The 19,923-nt window shown below is 45.6% G+C and overlaps 1 protein-coding gene across 1 annotated transcript in view; it reads right to left on the minus strand.

Annotated features, from left to right (window-relative positions):
* The window catches only part of LOC143768014 (uncharacterized), a 63,816-nt gene extending 59,099 nt beyond the window's left edge, over nt 1-4,717 (minus strand). Inside the window, exon 1 of the mRNA XM_077256646.1 lies at nt 4,596-4,717. The gene's annotated coding sequence lies outside the window, so the exon portion shown is untranslated. The remainder of the gene's footprint in view (nt 1-4,595) is intronic.
* Nucleotides 4,718-19,923: the final 15,206 nt, after the last annotated feature.

The following is a 19,923-nucleotide window of genomic DNA, read 5'->3' on the forward strand; positions in this document are numbered from 1 at the left end:
AACCGCCATGGCTGCAAACTACTGGGGAATGAGGAGATGCTGCCAGTGCAGCTACAGAGACTAGCGCTGATGTCACATAGTCTGCCCTCCCTTCCGGCTTGAACTGCAATGAACTCTGCAGCGTGGGAAAATGAACTGGCATTTTCCCACGCTCCAGAGTTCAGCGCGGGTCAGGCAAGCAGGGAGGGTAGACTCAGTGACTTCACCGCTAGTCACTGAGGCTGCGCTGGCAGCATCTCCTCATTCCCCAGTAGTTTGCAGCTGGGCTGGTAGCATCTTAGCACAGTCCTGGTTGCAAACTGTATTTTCCCCAGATATGGATTACTGCGTGGGACAGAACGACGGACAGGTATATTGCTGGTTTTTTTTTTAATTCATTACAGGAGATCGAGGGCGTCTCATGGATTAGCTGAATAATAAAGATGGCAAAATGTGGTTATTGTTTTATTTAATTAAAAGACTTTATTCTGGCTGTGTCTTTATTGAACCTCTAACAACTATAGGATTAGTAATGGATAGCTGTCTTATTGACACCTCTCCATTACTAAGCCGGGCTTGATGTGACCTTACAATTCAAAGGTCACATCAACCACCCAACTATTACCCCATTGCCACCGCTACAGGGCAGTGGGAAGAGAGAGGCTAAGTGCCATAATTGCCATAAATCATGCAGCTGTGTCAACAAAAACTAAATCTCTGAGCAGTCACAAATACTTGGAGATTTCCTGAGCAACAAGTATATTCGCTCATCACTATTAACTACCTGCAAAAAACACTTGATGAACTTTCGATAGTAGTTTGCAAACCCCAAGAAGCGTTGCAAATAGTGATGAGCGAGTATACTCGTTGCTCGGGCTTTCCCGAGCACGCTCGGGTGGTCTCCCGAGTATTTGTGACTGCTCAGAGATTTAGTTTTTGTTGATGCAGCTGCATAATGTATGGCTGCTAGCCAGCCTGAGTACATGTGGGGGTTGCCTGTTTGCCAGGGAATCCCCACATGTAATCAAGCTGTCTAGTAGCTGTAAATCATGCAGCTGCGGCAAGGAAAACTAAATCTCTGATCAGACATAAATACTTGGAGACCACCCGAGTGTGCTCGGGAAAACCTAAGTAACGAGTATACTCGCTCATCACTAGTTGCAAACCCTTCAAGTCACGGGGCTGAACCCAATCACTAATAGCCTGCACCTTCTTGGGATCCATGCGAAACCCCTCATTGGAAACAATCAAACCCAAAAATCATAACTCCTGTACAAAAAATTAACATTTCAAATTTTGAAAAAAGTAGTTTTTCCCTGAGTCTATGAAGGACAGTACGCGAATAGTGAAAATGGGTTTCACTGTCAGGGGAGTAAACCAAGATGTCGTCAAGGTAAATAACCGCAAAGTGACCGATCAGATCAGCAAACACAATATTAATAAAATTTTGAAAAATGGCCAGGGGTGTTTGTTAGCCCGAAGGACGTAAAAAGATTCTCAAAAAGAACTTCTCACGTGAGAAACGCCGTCTTCCACTCGTCTCCCTCTCAAACACTTATCCAATTATAGGCTCCCCACAAATCCAACTTTGAAAATCATTTGGCCCCAGACAACTGGTTACACAAGTCAGGAATGAGAGGAAGTGGGTAAGTGTTTCTCACAGTGATTTTGTTGAGTTCCCGAAAGTCGAGGCAAGGACTCAAACCACCATCTTTTTTCTTTACAAAGAAAAAGCCAGCTGCCACAAGAGAAACAGAAGGGCGGATATGCCCCTTACGAAGACTCTCGGCAATATACTCCTTCATGGCCAGCCGCTCAGGACAAGACAGATTAAATTGATGGCACAATTACAAGATGGATGTGGCGGTAGAACCTCAGCCTCGCTTTCAGAGAACACGTCTTCAAAGACCTTCAGATACTCCGGAATAGCTTCCAGACCGACAGACAACAGATACAGACTTCAAGGACTTAGATAAGGACCATTGAACAATTTCCTCAGTAACCCAGTTAATAACAGGGTTTTGATGCTGTAACCAAGGCATTCCCGACACCAACCCACTATATTTGCCCACTTTGATGCTAATTCTGGTGCACAGAACCCATTTGGGCTAGGCTGGAGGGACCTGGGTTTGATGCAGGGCATCACTCAGTGGCGTAACTACAAAGTTATGGGCCCCGGTGCGAACTTCCAAATGGGGCCCCCCCCGCCATAAAATTCAATGTAAGCCCCATAGAATACAATGCAGCCCCCCTCATAGTATAATGCAGCCCCTCCATACAGGGGCAGTGACAAAGACACGAGCAAATGGTGACGAGGGGGCAGAGGAGAGGGAACAAGGGGGCAAGGAAGACAGGCACTAGGGGACACATGGGGGCTAGGAGGCAGGGGAGAAGGATACAAGGGGTCTAGTGGGCAAGGGAGACTGACACAAGTGGGCAAGGGAGACTGACACAAAGGGCACACGGGGACTAGTGGACAAGAGAGACTGGCACACGGGGACACGGACTAGTGGGCAAGGGAGACTGACACACGGGGAATAGTGGGCAAGGGAGACTGATACAAGGGGACTAGTGGGCAATGGAGACTGACACACGGGGACAAGGGACAAGCACAAGGGGACAAGGAAGACAGGCACAAGGGGACACATGGGGGCTAGGAGGCAGGGGAGAAGGTTACAAGGGGACTAGTGGGCAAGGGAGACTGACACAAGGGGACAATGGAGACTGACACAAGGGGCACACGGGGACAAGTGGGCAAGGGAGACACACAAAGGGCACACGGGGACTAGTGGACAAGGGAGACTGGCACACGGGGACACAGGGACTAGTGGGCAAGGGAGACTGATACAAGGGGACTAGTGGGCAATGGAGACTGACAAGGGGACACACGGGGACAAGGGACAAGCACAAGGGGACAAGGGATACAAGCACAAGGGGACACACAGGGACAAGTGGGAAAGGGAGACTGACACACAGGGACTAGTGGGCAAAGGAGACTGACACAAGCACAAGGGGACATAGGAGACAGGCACATGGGGACACACAGGGACTAATGGGCAAGGGAGACTGGCACACGGGGACACAAGCATAAGGGAGACAGGCTCAAGGGGACACACAGGGACTAATGGGCAAGGGAGACTGGCACACGGGGACAAGGGACACAAGCATAAGGGGACAAAGGAGACTGACACAAGCACAAGGGGACATAGGAGACAGGCACATGGGGACACACAGGGACTAATGGGCAAGGGAGACTGGCACACGGGGACACAAGCATAAGGGAGACAGGCTCAAGGGGACACACAGGGACTAATGGGCAAGGGAGACTGGCACATGGGGACACAAGCATAAGGGAGACAGGCTCAAGGGGACTCACGGCCCCCTGACCTGCCAGAGCCGCTTGCAGCTGCGACCGTAGTAGTTACGCCGCTGCCTCACACACACATACTACAGATATCACACACACACTACAGATATCACACACACACATCATACTACAGATATCACACACACACACACACATCAGTTATTACACACACTACAGCTATCACACACACATCATATTACAGATATCACACACATACTACAGTTATCACACACACACACTACAGATATCACACACACACACAGACATACTACAGATATCACACACACACATCATACTACAGATATCACACACACACACACACTACAGATACACACACACACACACACACTACAGATATCACACACACACACACACACACACACACATACACACACTACAGATATCACACACACACACATCATACTACAGATATCACACACATACTACAGTTATCACACACACACTACAGATACCACACACACACACACACACACACACCAGAGATACCAGCTCATATACACAACTCACAATCTCCTCTCTGGTACAGGGGTGGCTGATGTAAACCGGCTGCAGCTCCTCAGCTTCTCCTGACTAAGGCTAGTTTCACACTAGCGACTAAGGCTAGTTTCACACTAGCGTCGGGAACAACCCGTCGCTGTGCGTCGGGCCAACGTTCCCGACGCTAGTGTGGTCTCCGCCGCACAACGGGGGCAGCGGATGCATTTTTCCCACGCATCCGCTGCCCCATTGTGAGGTGCGGGGAAGTGCGGGGAGGTGGGGGCGGAGTTCCGGCCGCGCATGCGCGGTCGGAAAAAGTGGACCGTTGGGAGCAAAAAACGTTACATGTAAGGTTTTTTTCTCCCGACGGTCCGCTACCACACGCCCAAGCGTCGCAAAACGGACGCGACGTTTGGCAATGCGTCGCAAATGCGTCGCTAATGTTAGTCTATGACGAAAAAACGTATCCAGCAAGAACTTTTGCTGGATGCGTATTTTCGGCAAAACGACGCATTTGCGACGTATTGCAGTTAACGCTAGTGTGAAACTAGCCTAAAGCGGCTCTGTCCCGCACCTCCCCCCTGCTCTCGCCTTCTGTCCCGGGGTTATTTTGGCTTTCTCTTAAAGGGAACCTGTCACCCCGTTTTTTCCGTATGAGATAAAAATACTGTTAAATAGGGCCTGAGCTGTGCATTGCAATAGTGTATTTTGTGGACCCCGATTCCCCACCTATGCTGCCGAAATACGTTACCAAAGTAGTCGTTTTCGCCTGTCAATCAGGCTGGTCTGGTCAGATGGGCGTGGTGTCTTCCCCCAGATCTTGCTTAGTTTTCCGTTGGTGGCGTAGTGGTGTGCGCATGCCCAAGGTCCCGAATCCACTGCACAGGGGAGTGAAAATAGCGTGATGTGCGACATTTCATTGGTGATCGGTGGGGCGGCCATCTTCCTTTGGCCGTGCGTGCGCAGAAGCGGCGCTCTGCTGGCCGCGGCTTCAGGAAAATGGCCGCAGGATGCCGCGCGTGCCCAGATGGAGATCGCGGCGGCCATTTTCCTGAAGCAGAGATGCGACACCTCGTACACACCCGACTCCGCTCCGTACACCCCCGACTCCGCTCCGTACACCTCGTACACACACGGCTCCGCTCCGTACACCTCGTACACACACGGCTCCGCTCCGTACACCTCGTACACACACGGCTCCGCTCCGTACACCTCGTACACACACGGCTCCGCTCCGTACACCTCGTACACACACGGCTCCGCTCCGTACACCTCATGCACACCCGGCTCCGCTCCGTACACCTCATACACACCCGGCTCCGCTCCGTACACCTCATACACACCCGGCTCTGCTCCGTACACCTCATGCACACCCAGCTCTGCTCCGTACACCTCATACACACCCGGCTCCGCTCCGTACACCTCATACACACCCGGCTCCGCTCCGTACACCTCATACACACACTGCTCTGCTACATCCACCCAAACCCCTCCTGACCTCACACAAAAGCTTACCCTCCTCCAGTACGATGACAAACAGCACTGCACTACTGTCCTGCACTACACGGAAGCCCTTGATCATGTGACTCCAACTCCTCCCCTCCTGTGACCTCATCACAGGTCCTGTGCGCACAGAGCAGTGGCAGCTATAGTAGTGGTGTGCGGCTCTCTGCGGTGGAGGGGCTCTGCTGCGGGTCAAGTGCAGTCCCACCCGTGATCGCGAGTGCACGCGCAGCAGGGCCTGTAAGGAAGAATTATTTAAAGGGCCGGCGGCCCATTTTGTAGCTTAGAGTTCTTAGGAGCCCGCCCAGTCTGCTGGACTGGGTGGGCCCCTAAGCACTGCGGGCCCCGTCGCAATTGCGACCCCTGCGACCGCGGTAGTTACGCCCCTGGCATCACTGTCTGTGTATTTTAAGTGTCGTATTAGTGGCCCAAAGGCATTTAACCCCTTAAAAACATCAGTTACTTATTCAAATCTGTGAAAATGAGCTGTTTGCCCAGTTTGATGCCAATTCTGGTGCTCAGAACGCATTTGGGCCACGCTGGAGGAACCTTGGTTTGATGCAGGGCATCACTTTCTGCGTATTTTAAGTGTCGTATCAGTGGCCCAAAGGCATTTAACCCCTTAAAAACATAAGTTACTTATTCAAATCTGTGAAAATGGGCTGTTTGCCCACTTTGATGCTAGTTCTGGTGCCCAGAACCCATTTGGGCCAGGCTGGAGAGACCTGGGTTTGATGCAGGGCATCACTTTCTGTATATTTTAAGTGTCAGATCAGTGGCCCAAAGGCATTTAACCCCTTAAAAACATCAGTTACTTATTCAAATGGCCAAAATTGACTGTCTGCCCACTTTGATGCCAGTTCTGGTGCCCAGAACCCATTTAGGCCAGGCTGGAGTGACATGGATTTCATGTGGGGCATCAGTAGGTATGTAAATCAGGTGTTATATCAGTGGCACAAAGGCATTTAACCCCTTAAAAATAGCTGTTACTTATTCAAATCTGTGAAAATGGGCGATTTGCCCACTTTGATGCCAGTTTTGATGCCCAGAACCCATTTGTGCCAGGCTGGAGTGACATGGATTTCATGTGGGGCATCAGTAGGTATGTAAATCAGGTGTTAGATCAGTGGCACAAAGGCATCTAACCCCCTCAAAATAGCTGTTACTTATTCAAATCTGTGAAAATGTGCAATTTGCCCCCTTTGATGCCAGTTCTGATGCCCAGAACCCATTTGTGCCAGGCTGCAGTGACATGGATTTCATGTGGGGTACCAGTAGGTATGTAAATCAGGTGTTAGATTAGTGGCACAAAGGCATTTAACCCCTTAAAAATAGCTGTTACTTATTCAAATCTGTGAAAATGGGCGATTTGCCCACTTTGATGCCAGTTCTGATGCCCAGAACCCATTTGTGCCAGGCTGGAGTGACATGGATTTCATGTGGGGCATCAGTAGGTATGTAAATCAGGTGTTATATCAGTGGCACAAAGGCATTTAACCTCTTAAAAATAGCTGTTACTTATTCAAATCTGTGAAAATGGGTGATTTGAGTACTTTGATGCCAGTTTTGATGCCGAGAACCCATTTGTGCCAGGCTGTATTGACATGCAATTCATGTCGGGCATCATTAGGTATGTTAATCAGGTGTTAAATCAGTGGCACAAAGGCATTTAACCTCTTAAAAATAGCTGTTACTTATTCAAATCTGTGAAAATGTGCAATTTGCCCCCTTTGATGCCAGTTCTGATGCCCAGAACCCATTTGTGCCAGGCTGTATTGACATGCATTTCATGTAGGGCATCATTAGGTATGTTAATCAGGTGTTAAATCAGTGGCACAAAGGCATTTAACCTCTTAAAAATAGCTGTTACTTATTCAAATCTGTGAAAACGTGCAATTTGCCCCCTTTGATGCCAGTTCTGATGCCCAGAACCCATTTGTGCCAGGCTGCAGTGACATGGATTTCATGTGGGGCATCAGTAGGTATGTAAATCAGGTGTTATATCAGTGGCACAAAGGCATTTAACCTCTTAAAAATAGCTGTTACTTATTCAAATCTGTGAAAATGGGTGATTTGCCCACTTTGATGCCAGTTCTGATGCCCAGAACCCATTTGTGCCAGGCTGGAGTGACATGGATTTCATGTGGGGCATCAGTAGGTATGTAAATCAGGTATTAGATTAGTGGCACAAAGATATTTAACCCCTTAAAAATAGCTGTTACTTATTCAAATCTGTGAAAATGTGCAATTTGCCCAATTTGATGCCAGTTCTGATGCCCAGAACCCATTTGTGCCAGGCTGGAGTGACATGGATTTCATGTGCGGCATCAGTAGGTATGTTAATCAGGTGTTAGATTAGTGGCACAAAGGCATTTAACTCCTTAAAAACATCAGTTACTTATTCAAATCTGTGAAAATGGGCTGTTTGCCCACTTTGATGCCAGTTCTGATGCCCAGAACCCATTTGTGCCAGGCTGGAGTGACATGGATTTCATGTGGGGCATCAGTAGGTATGTAAATCAGGTGTTATATCAGTGGCACAAAGGCATTTAACCCCCTCAAAATAGCTGTTACTTATTCAAATCTGTGAAAATGGGTGATTTGCCCACTTTGATGCCAGTTCTGATGCCCAGAACCCATTTGTGCCAGGCTGGAGTGACATGGATGTCATGTGGGGCATCAGTAGGTATGTAAATCAGGTATTAGATTAGTGGCACAAAGGCATTTCACCCCTTAAAAATAGCTGTTACTTATTCAAATCTATGAAAATTGGTGATTTGAGTACTTTGATGCCAGTTTTGATGCCGAGAACCCATTTGTGCCAGGCTGTATTGACATGCAATTCATGTCGGGCATCATTAGGTATGTTAATCAGGTGTTAAATCAGTGGCACAAAGGCATTTAACCTCTTAAAAATAGCTGTTACTTATTCAAATCTGTGAAAATGGGTGATTTGCCCCCTTTGATGCCAGTTCTGATGCCCAGAACCCATTTGTGCCAGGCTGCATTGACAGGAACTTGATGTGTGGCATCACAAGGTATGCAAGTCAGGTGTCAGATCAGTGGCACAAAGCCATTTAACACCTTTAATACCATACCTCAGTGCCCACTTTGATGCCCATTTTTGTGCCAGCCTTCTAATATTTTTATCTGTTTTTAAGTGTATTCACAAGAGGACACATGACCGCATAATATTATATACTTAGAATGGTTTATTTTTATTGAAAACCCTGAAAAAAACAGAAAATAAAAAATAGCCGAATAAGAAACTGCTGAATAAGAAACCAACTTCAGCCCGAATAAGAAACTGAACGAATAAGAAACTAACTTCAGCATCGTTGTCAGGTATATAGTATTGTAGATATAGACTGTATGGGCTCCTGTCAGGTATATATTATTGTAGATACAGACTGTACGGGCTCCTGTCAGGTATATATTATTGTAGATACAGACTGTACGGGCTCCTGTCAGGTATATATTATTGTAGATACAGACTGTACGGGCTCCTGTCAGGTATATATTACTGTAGATATAGACTGTACGGGCTCCTGTCAGGTATATATTATTGTAGATACAGACTGTATGGGCTCCTGTCAGGTATATATTATTGTATATATAGACTGTATGGGCTCCTGTCAGGTATATATTATTGTAGATATAGACTGTACGGGCTCCTGTCAGGTATATAGTATTGTAGATACAGACTGTACGGGCTCCTGTCAGGTATATATTATTGTAGATATAGACTGTACGGGCTCCTGTCAGGTATATATTACTGTAGATATAGACTGTACGGGCTCCTGTCAGGTATATATTATTGTAGATACAGACTGTACGGGCTCCTGTCAGGTATATATTACTGTAGATATACATACCTCCCAACTTTTGAAGATGGGAAAGAGGGACAAAGTTAGCGGCGCGCGAAGCGCGCCGCGGCAAATTTTAGGCCACGCCTCTGACCACACCCATTCATAATTAGTCACACCCATATCCACGTCCCAACTACACCCATTTAGCACTGCTGATCACACTGTTTCATATACAATAGTTATAAACAAAAAAATATGGCCACACAGTGCTCCATACTGTATAATGACCGCACATGACGCTCCATACTGTATAATGGCCACACATGACGCTCCATACTGTATAATGGCCACACATGACGCTCCATACTGTATAATGGCCACACATGACGCTCCATACTGTATAATGGCCGCACATGACGCTCCATACTGTATAATGACCGCACATGATGCTCCATACTGTATAATGACCGCACATGATGCTCCATACTGTATAATGACCGCACATGATGCTCCATACTGTATAATGACCGCACATGATGCCCCATACCGTATAATGGCCGCACATGATGCTCCATACTGTATAATGACTGCACATGATGCTCCAGACCGTATAATGACCACACATGATGCCCCATACTGTATAATGGCCACACATGACGCTCCATACTGTATAATGGCCACACATGATGCTCCATACTGTATAATGACCGCACATGATGCTCCGTATTGTATATTGACCGCACATGATGCTGCATACTGTATACTGGCTGCACATGATGCTCCATATTGTATAATGACTGCACATGATGCCCCATACTGTATAATGGCCACACATGACGCTCCATACTGTATAATGACCGCACATGATGCTCCATACTGTATAATGGCCGCACATGATGCTCCATACTGTATAATGACCGCACATGATGCTCCATACTGTATAATGGCCGCACATGATGCCCCATACTGTATAATGACCGCACATGATGCTCCATACTGTATAATGACCGCACATGATGCTCCGTATTGTATATTGACCGCACATGATGCTGCATACTGTATACTGGCTGCACATGATGCTCCATATTGTATAATGACTGCACATGATGCTCCATACTGTATAATGGCCGCACATGATGCTCCATACTGTATAATGACCGCACATGATGCCCCATACTGTATAATTGCCACACATGACGCTCCATACTGTATAATGACCGCACATGATGCCCCATACTGTATAAAGAACACACATGACGCTCCATACTGTATAATGACGGCATGCATACCGTATAATGGCCCCACATGATGCTCCATACCGTATAATGGCCGCACATGACGCTCCATACTGTATAATGACCGCACATGATGCTCCATACTGTATGATGACCACACATGATGCTCCATACTGTATGCTGGGTGCACATGATGCTTCATACTGTATAATGACCACACATGATGCTCCATACTGTATAATGACCGCACATGATGCTGCATACTGTATAATGACCGCACATGATGCTCCATACTGTATAATGGCCACAGTTCTCCATACTGTATAATGACATACAGGCACGCAGCTCACACACACACGCATGCACACGCACACAGCTCACACACACGGCCCACACACGCAGCACACACACAGCTCACACACGCACGCAGCTCACACACATGCAGCATCACACACACAGTATCACACATACACACGCAGCATCACAAACGCAGCTCACAAACACATGCAGCTTTGACACAAATGCATCACATACGCAGCCTTCACACACACACCGATCACACACACACGCAGTCATCACACACACACACGCAGTCATCACACACACACACGCAGCCATCACACACACACACACACGCAGCCATCACACACACACACGCAGCCATCACACACACACACCCAGCCATCACACACACGCAGCCATCACACACACACACCCAGCCATCACACACACACACCCAGCCATCACACACACACACACCCAGCCATCACACACACACCCAGCCATCACACACACACCCAGCCATCACACACACACACCCACAGCCAGGTTGGCACTAGGAGGGTGCTGGCTGGCACTGTTAGAGGTGTTACAGTGCTACCTGTGGATGGAGAGGTGCATGGACACACTGCACTATCTGGTTTGCAGGCTTCTCCCTGCCGCCCCTTATCCGCCATACACAATGCATGCCGGTGTGTGCCGGTAATGATGACCGCCTCCCTCCCCCTCACACGCCGCTGCCGCCTCCGAGTGACACAAGGACCAGACTCTGCGCCTCAGCATCGGGTACCACAGATTCCCGCGCATGCGCGTTGCGGTGCGTGGTGGGGGAGACACCAGGCTGGAGTCGGCGCCGCGCACGCAGCTGGTCCCTCCTTCCCCGATCTCCTGGCCCAGATTTACTAAACAAAGGCTGCAGAGTGTGATCATGCCGGCCGCTTACGTCACTGACCCCGCCCGGAGTGCGGGACTAGTCCTAATCGTCTCTACGTCCCGGAAGTGGGCGGGGCTTCACCGGCGGCCGCAAATTCGGGATTTTAAATGCCCGAAGCGGGACAGCGGGACCCCGGTGCCAAAGCGGGACTGTCCCGCTGAAATCGGGACGGTTGGGAGGTATGGATATAGACTGTACGGGCTCCTGTCAGGTATATATTATTGTAGATACAGACTGTACAGGCTCCTGGAAGCCCTCCCCTGAAGCCAAGTATGCGGGGAGGTCTCATGGGAACACAGACCCTTCAGTTTAATTTTTATTTCTTACTTTAATTATCACTTTGGTTTTTATATTGGTTGGTTTCTGATATGAATTTTTAGGGTTAAATGAGTAAAGCTGTGGTAACACGAGCTGGTTATTTCTGGTTGGTTGGCGCTCTTTTTATGCCTTTTCATTGGTCAGCTGTAAAAGAGCGGGAAGAATTCTGTCTATAAATAGACAGCTTTACCTCAGTTTACCTCATATCGTTAATGAAGAGAGAAGATGGACATGGAAGATTTATTACAGCAGCTAGTTGCCAGAGCCGGTGAAGAGGACGGAGCGGAGTGGATTAAAAGCTGCTTAGCTATAAAACCTGCCCTGGCAGCTGGCCAAGTCTCAGCTCCGGTTCCTACCCCACGCTCTCCCAGCCGGTCAGAGGATTCACCTGCAGTGGCATCAGGGAGGGAGTCAAGTTGGCTCGAAGAGGAGGAGGGCACAGAGGATTGTGTACTCACCACCCGTTCAATCTCCGAGCTCCAGAAGTCGCACTCATGGAGGTGCGAGTGCAGCCGGCTGTTCCTCGTTCAGGTATATCTCGCAGCCCTGCTCGGGATGTTAGGCGTCGTCATCATTCAGCAGCTGCGACAGCTGTGGCTGTTAGTGAAGCCTCCCGCCGCTGCAGCCGTAAAAGCGCTGTAGGGGCTCCAAACATCTCAGCTTCACCTTCTGCCAGCAATTCTGTCAGCTGGCTTCCTGACCCCACAGCGAACCCAGCCCCCACCTCAGCTTGGAGAGCAGCAGTTCCTGACGGAGAGGATGAAGTTACATCGCCGCAGCATTTTCCAGATCAGCTCCGCTTGCCCACTTCAGGCTTGAGTGGGAGTCGACCAGCTGCACAGGACCAGGATATATCCAGGAGGGGTGAGAACTTCTCTGTACCGCTGTCTGTGTCCCACTTTGAACTGAAATCCCTTATCAGTTCTATGCTAGCTGAAGCCATTAGGGATTCAGCACCTGCTGACTCCTCTTTGGCTGTTCAGCACCAGCCTGAAGTTAACCCTACACCTCCTGGTATGCCTCAGTCTCTTTTGAAGGAGGCTCTAGTTTGTGAGTTATCTCCCCTTGGTTTTCATTTGAGTGCTTCTATTAAGGACCTCATTTGGAAAAAAAAGTTATATAGATTTATTTTCATTGTTACCTTCTCAGAGAGAGCAGCAGAATAAAATTGATAAAAAAGATGACAAATCTGATGCTAGAGGTCCTATGAGATCCTTTCAAAATTGGTTACAGGGGTTTGCTATTTATTCTGCTGTCCTTGGTGAGAAGTATCCCGAACTTTGTAGTGGTTTATTTCAGCACCTGGATATCATTCTGGAAGCTTACCGGAATTTTGGTGGGATCGCTTGGATCAATTATGATGAAGCGTTTAGGCAGAAGCTAGCAGTTCACCCAAACGTTATATGGGGTTGTAAAGATGTGGGACTATGGTTAAGCATGATGCTCCCACAGAGAAACTCATTTCAAAAACAACAACCTGTTCAGACAATAAGGAAAGGTTTTTGCTTTGCTTACAATGAATCGTCATGTAAGTGGCAGCAGAACTGCAGATTTCGGCATGAGTGTTCTCTTTGTGGCGGATCTCACCCCTTATTTAAATGCTTTAAAAGGCAAGCTATGAACCCACACCTTGCCCCTAATAAAGAAAATTTTCTTAAAAGCTCGGACCCCGGTGAATCTGCAAAGAATGTTGCCATGGTTAAACAATTACCCAGAACTGGAGAGTAGGGACCTCTTATTTCAAGGTTTTTCAACGGGTTTTTTCGTCCCCCCTTTTTCTGGTTTAGGTTGCACGGTGGTTAAAAATCTGAATTCTTTAGCTGATTTTCCCGAAATTGCCAGGTCAAAAATTAAAAAAGAGATTAGCTTGGGTCGGGTGGCAGGGCCTTTCTGCAACCCTCCATTTGCTAATTTTCGTATTTCTCCCTTAGGCATAGTCCCTAAGAAAGAGCCGGGTACTTTCCGGCTTATACACCACTTGTCGTTCCCTCATGGTTTCTCATTAAATGATGAGGTTGATAAATCTTTATCATCTGTCCAGTATACTTCTTTTGATATGGCAGTGGATTTTCTTAGGAAGTTTGGCTGGAATGCATTATTAGCCAAGTCTGATATCCAGTCTGCTTTTCGCCTCCTACCAGTAAACCCTTCTGGTTTTAATTCCTTAGGTTTCGTTTTTGATGGAGCATTTTTTTTCGATAAGTGTTTACCAATGGGGTTTTCCCTGTCTTGTTTTTATTTTGAATTATTTTCTTCATTTTTGCAATGGGTTTTGCAGGTAAATTTTTCTGAGGGTGGAGTTTTGCATTATTTGGACGACTTCTTGTTTGTAGGGCCCCCTGACTAATATTTGTTATAACCTGCTTGAAAGGTTTATTATTATATGTAAGGAATTTGGAGTTCCCATTGCTGAGGATAAAACCGTGCAACCAGTGACTACATTAGAATTTTTAGGTATAACTTTAGATTCATCAAAAATGGAGACTCGTTTACCCAGCGATAAAATTGTTAAATTAAGGAGTGCTCTTTTGGGTGTCCTATCAAAAGAAAAGGCTACATTAAAAGAGCTTCAATCATTGCTTGGCTTGCTCAATTTCGCCTTAAGGGTCATTCCAATCGGAAGAGTTTTTTCTAGGCGTCTCTATGACGCCACAAAAGGCCTTCAGTCTCCTGGTTCCCATGTGCGTATTGGAGCTAGCATTAAAGAGGATATAAAAGTTTGGCTTCAATTTCTTACAGATTTTAATGGTATTTCTTGTATTCAGGCCCCTTTTATTTTGTCTGATTCAATTCCTCTTTTATTTTCAGTGGATCCTTTGGTTGGTTTAGGCATTCTTTGCTCTTCCCATTGGTTCAGGCATTCATGGCCGGATACTTGGGTATCGCAAAAAATAACAGGCAATGCAGTTGTTTTAGAGCTCTTTTCAATTTTTTTGTCCATTTTCCTTTGGGGTCAATTGCTGAAGGACAGAAGGATTTTAATTCAATCTACTAGCCAGGGCTTAGTTTTTTGCCTAAACACTCTTTCTTCAAAGAACCCATACGCTGCCCAGATTCTTCGTCAGGTGGTTTTACATTGCCTAAAATTCAATATATGGCTTAAAGCAAAATTTATGTGTTCCGATAAGGCACTAATTGCTACCTCCATTTGTCATCAGCAGTGGGCAACATTCCGTTTATTGGCTCCGGACGCCGACAAGGATCAGACGCATTGCCCCTCGCACGTTTGGGATTTAATTCAAATTTGATTCCTTTGTGCATCGAAAACTCCTTGGCTGATAAATCATGGGCTGATTACACTGGCCAACAGTGAAAATGTGTCTGAAATGAAAATAGCTGGTTTGTAATAATTTTAGCATCCTAAAAACGAATATGTTACTTAAAAATCATTATTAGCTCTTGTTGCTGAGATACATGTCATCCCTTCACCCCCGGAGCTTTTTCCGTTTTCGTTTTTCGCTCCCCTCCTTCCCAGAGCCATAACTTTTTTATTTTTCCGTCAATTTGGCCATGTGAGGGCTTATTTTTTGCGGGACGAGTTGTACTTTTGAACGACATCATTGGTTTTACCATGTCGTGTACTAGAAAACGGGAAAAAAATTCCAAGTGCAGTGAAATTGCAAAAAAAGTGCAATCCCACACTTGTTTTTTGCTTGCCTATTTTGCTAGGTTCACTAAATGCTAAAACTGACCTGCCATTATGATTCTCCAGGTCATTACGAGTTCATAGACACCTAACATGACTAGGTTATTTTTCACCTAAGTGGTGAAAAAAAATTCCAAACTTTGCAAAAAACAAAACAAAACAAAATTGCGCCATTTTCCGATACCCGTAGCGTCTCCATTTTTCGTGATCTGGGGTCGGGTGAGGGTTTATTTTTTGCGTGCCGAGCTGGCGTTTTTAATGATAGCATTTTGGTGCAGATACGTTCTTTTGATCGCCCGTTATTGCATTTTAATGCAATGTCGTGGCGACCAAAAAAACGTAATTCTGGCGTTCCGATTTTTTTTCTCGTTACGCCGTTTTGCGATAAGGTTAATGCTTTTTTTTTTATTGCTAGATCGGGCGATTCTGAACGCGGCGATACCAAATATGTGTAGGTTGGGGGTTTTTTTTATTTATTTATTTTGATTGGGGCGAAAGGGGGGTGATTTAAACTTTTATGTTTTTTTTATTTTTTTCACATTTTTAAAAACTTTTTTTTTTTACTTTTGCCATGCTTCTAAAGCCTCCATGGGAGGCTAGAAGCAGGCACAGCCCGATCGGCTCTGCTATGCAGCAGCGATCATAAGATCGCTGTTACACAGCAGAATTGCAGGTGTGCTGTGAGCGCCGACCACAGGGGGGCGCTCACAGCCACCGGCAATCAGTAACCATAGAGGTCTCCAGGACCTCTATGGTTACCTTCCTGATGCATCGCCGACCCCCGATCATGTGACGGGGGTCGGCGATGCGCTCATAACCGGCCGCACGGCCGGATGCGGTAGTTAAATGCCGCTGTCTGTGTTTGACAGCGGCATTTAACTAGTTAATAGCGGCGGGTGATCGCGATTTCACCCGCCGCTATTGCGCGCACATGTCAGCTGTAAAAAACAGCTGACATGTCGCGACTTTGATGTGCGCTCACCGCCGGAGCGCACATCAAAGCGGGGGTCCCGACATGTGACATACTATACCGTCACATGTCGGGAAGGGGTTAAGATTATTATGCAGGAAAATAGGGAAATTTTGAATTTTCAACAAATGTGTATTGGTAAACCTGATTACAGACCTGTTGAACCAATGTCAGCCATTTTATTCATTGTGTCTGCATAGTTTGTACTAATTGAAGTCTCTTTCTCTTGTTGCAGTAATTTTGTGGAGAGAATTTACACTTTGAAAATGCCTCGTAAATGTGCAAATATTGTTAACAATTTTTGTTACGTGTGTGGTTATGTGACATTTGCCAACCAAAGAAGACCAATTACTCCACTTGTGAAGACTGCTTACCATCATTACTTTGGTGTAAAGGTTGGTGATCAGGAGAAGCCCTGGGCTCCACACATTTGCTGCAATAGTTGTTCAGTAAATCTGGTTGCATGGTTGAAGAATAAAGGACGTTCTATGCGTTTTGGTGTGCCAATGATTTGGAGGGAGCCAAGAAATCATGTAGACGACTGCTATTTCTGCATGGTTGCTCCTCTTCAGCATGGCATGTCAAGAAAAAAGAAGGGGACTATTGAGTACCCTAACATCCCCTCGGCTATAAGACCTGTCCCACATGGGAAAGATCTTCCCGTTCCTCGCCCTCCAAAGGAATATGTACTGGAATCAGATCAGGAGGAAGAATCGCCCGGAAGTTCATCACAAGATCTTGAATATGATTCACAGTCTGCATCAAATGAACCACATTTGCTTTCTCAGGGTGAACTCAATGATCTGATACGCGACCTGGACCTGTCGAAAGAAAAGGCAGAGCTTCTGGCTTCAAGATTAAAACAATGGAACTTTCTACTGTACAATGTTAAAGTGACTGCCTATAGGCATCGACAAAGAGATTTACATGTTTATTTTAAAAAGCAAGACAATCTCGTTTTCTGCACCAGTGTTGATGGTTTAATGTCCGCTATGAATGTTCAGTACAACCCACTAGATTGGAGACTTTTCATCGACGGTTCAAAGGTTAGTTTAAAAGCTGTACTATTGCACAATGGAAATGTTCTTCCTTCCGTTCCTGTAGGCCATGCTGTTTGCATGAAAGAAACCTACAACAATATGAAACTGCTTCTGGACGCAATAAAATACAGTGACCACCAATGGCAGATCTGTGCAGACTTGAAAGTGGTTGCAATATTGTTAGGCATGCAGTTGGGATACACAAAATATTGCTGTTTCCTATGTGAGTGGGACAGCCGTGCTAGATCTTCTCACTACAATATAAAAGTGTGGCCTACAAGGGACAAAATGTGTCCTGGAATTAAGAATGTTCAACACTGTCCACTTGTTGAACGCAGTAAAATCATTCTGCCGGCGCTACACATTAAACTTGGTCTTATGAAAAATTTTGTTAAGGGAATGAACCAAGAAGGAAATGCTTTTAAGTACCTCAGAGGGAAGTTTCCACAACTCAGTGATGCTAAAGTGAAAGAAGGTGTCTTCATTGGTCCTCAAATTCGTGACCTACTTAGGGATGGAAATTTTGACGAGATCCTACAAGGCAATGAGAAGGCGGCATGGCAAGCCTTCAGAGATGTTGTACGTGGCTTCTTGGGAAACAGACGAGTTGATAACTATGTTGATATTGTGAATAACCTTCTTACGAAGTATCATAAATTAGGCTGCAACATGTCATTAAAAATACACTTTCTGGACTCTCATCTGGATTTCTTCCCGGACAATTGTGGTGCAGTAAGCGATGAGCATGGTGAGCGATTCCACCAAGATATTTTAAATATGGAACAAAGATATCAGGGCAAGTGGAATGCTTCCATGCTTGCAGACTACTGTTGGACATTAATCAGAGATGTACCAGAAGAAAACTTCAATAGACAAGCAAAAAGAAAGCGTTCTCGTGAATAGGTCTTGTCTGAACTGTTGTGTTCAGTTAATGTATTGTGTTCTTGCTATTTTAATCATATTTTAAACAATATTTCAAGTTTGAACATGACATTTGTGTGCAATTTATACTCTTGTAATGAATGCTTCTCGCTACCTACAGCACATACATCCATGGCGTGTATCTAAAAAACGAGAGCTAATTAAACAATTCTGTGGGTATATTTGAGTTTCTCGACCCAAAATTAGTAATATTTGCCTATTTTCATCAAAGAAACATAAAAAAAGTTGTTTTTTGTTGGCCTGTGTTATTCAGCCGCATGGAATTTGTGGGTGAATTTTTGCATCAGTAATGGTTTTGACTGCTTAGACTCTTCTACGGTACCAGCTTTGCAGAGTACTTGGTTGAAAAAGGTCAATCTTTTTCTGCTGTATCCAAATCTATATCAGGGGTATCCTTTTTCCTGAAATTAGCAGGTAAACCTCCCATTTCTAGCTTGTTTCCTTTACGTCAATTTTTGAAAGGCTTAAAGAAAGGTACTTTCAGAGATGACGATAGGCGTCCAATATCTTTTTCTTTACTAAAGGATTTATGCCAGGCATTAGATTTAGTATGTTTAAACCATTACGAGTCAGCTTTATTTAAGGCAGCCTTCTGTTTAGCGTTCTTTGCTGCTCTTAGAGTGGGAGAAATTGTTTCCAGAAAAAAAACTGCCCCATCAGGTTTGTTGTTTTCTGATGTTTTATTTCAGGATTCTTCTTTAGTATTGTTTTTACGGAAGTCTAAGACAGATCAACTCGGTAAGGGAGTTAGCATTTCTCTAAATTCTATCCCTGGCTCTTCTATTTGTCCGGTGGCCAATATGAGAGTATGGTATTTTATGAGGCCTACTTTTCCTGGTCCGCTTTTCCTTCATAGCAATGGCGAACCAGCTACTATTTTCCAATTTAACGCTATTCTCAAAAAATGCCTTCTGAAGCTGAATAAGGGGCACTTAAAGATCTCGTCTCATTCTTTTAGAATTGGCGCCGCGACTGAGGCTGCTAGATGTGGTTTGAGCGATGACAAGATTAAAAGAATTGGTAGATGGGATTCCCGCAGATATAAGTTATACATACGCCCTAACTTGTATGAGTATTAATTTTACCATTCCTTCTTTCAGATCCTAAGACTGTTTGGACAATCGGGCATTCTTTTGTTTTTTGGGCCCAGAAGAGAGCCAGTCAGCGTTGTTACTCTGAGAATCTTTCTTTTTGTTCTTCATTCATTCAAGTATTTTGGCACAGCATTAGAGGCATGCAATGGAGAGATCTAGTTGTTGTATTAGAGAGTTTATCTTTTTCTCGACCTCCACCTGATCTAATCATTATTCATTTGGGTGGGAATGATATAGGAAAAATCAAAACAGATTTATTATCCATTATGAGAAATGATCTCTACCGTTTAAAACTAAAATTTTCTTGTT

Source organism: Ranitomeya variabilis, chromosome 4, assembly GCF_051348905.1.
Source record: "Ranitomeya variabilis isolate aRanVar5 chromosome 4, aRanVar5.hap1, whole genome shotgun sequence".
Taxonomy (NCBI): Eukaryota; Metazoa; Chordata; class Amphibia; order Anura; family Dendrobatidae; genus Ranitomeya; species Ranitomeya variabilis.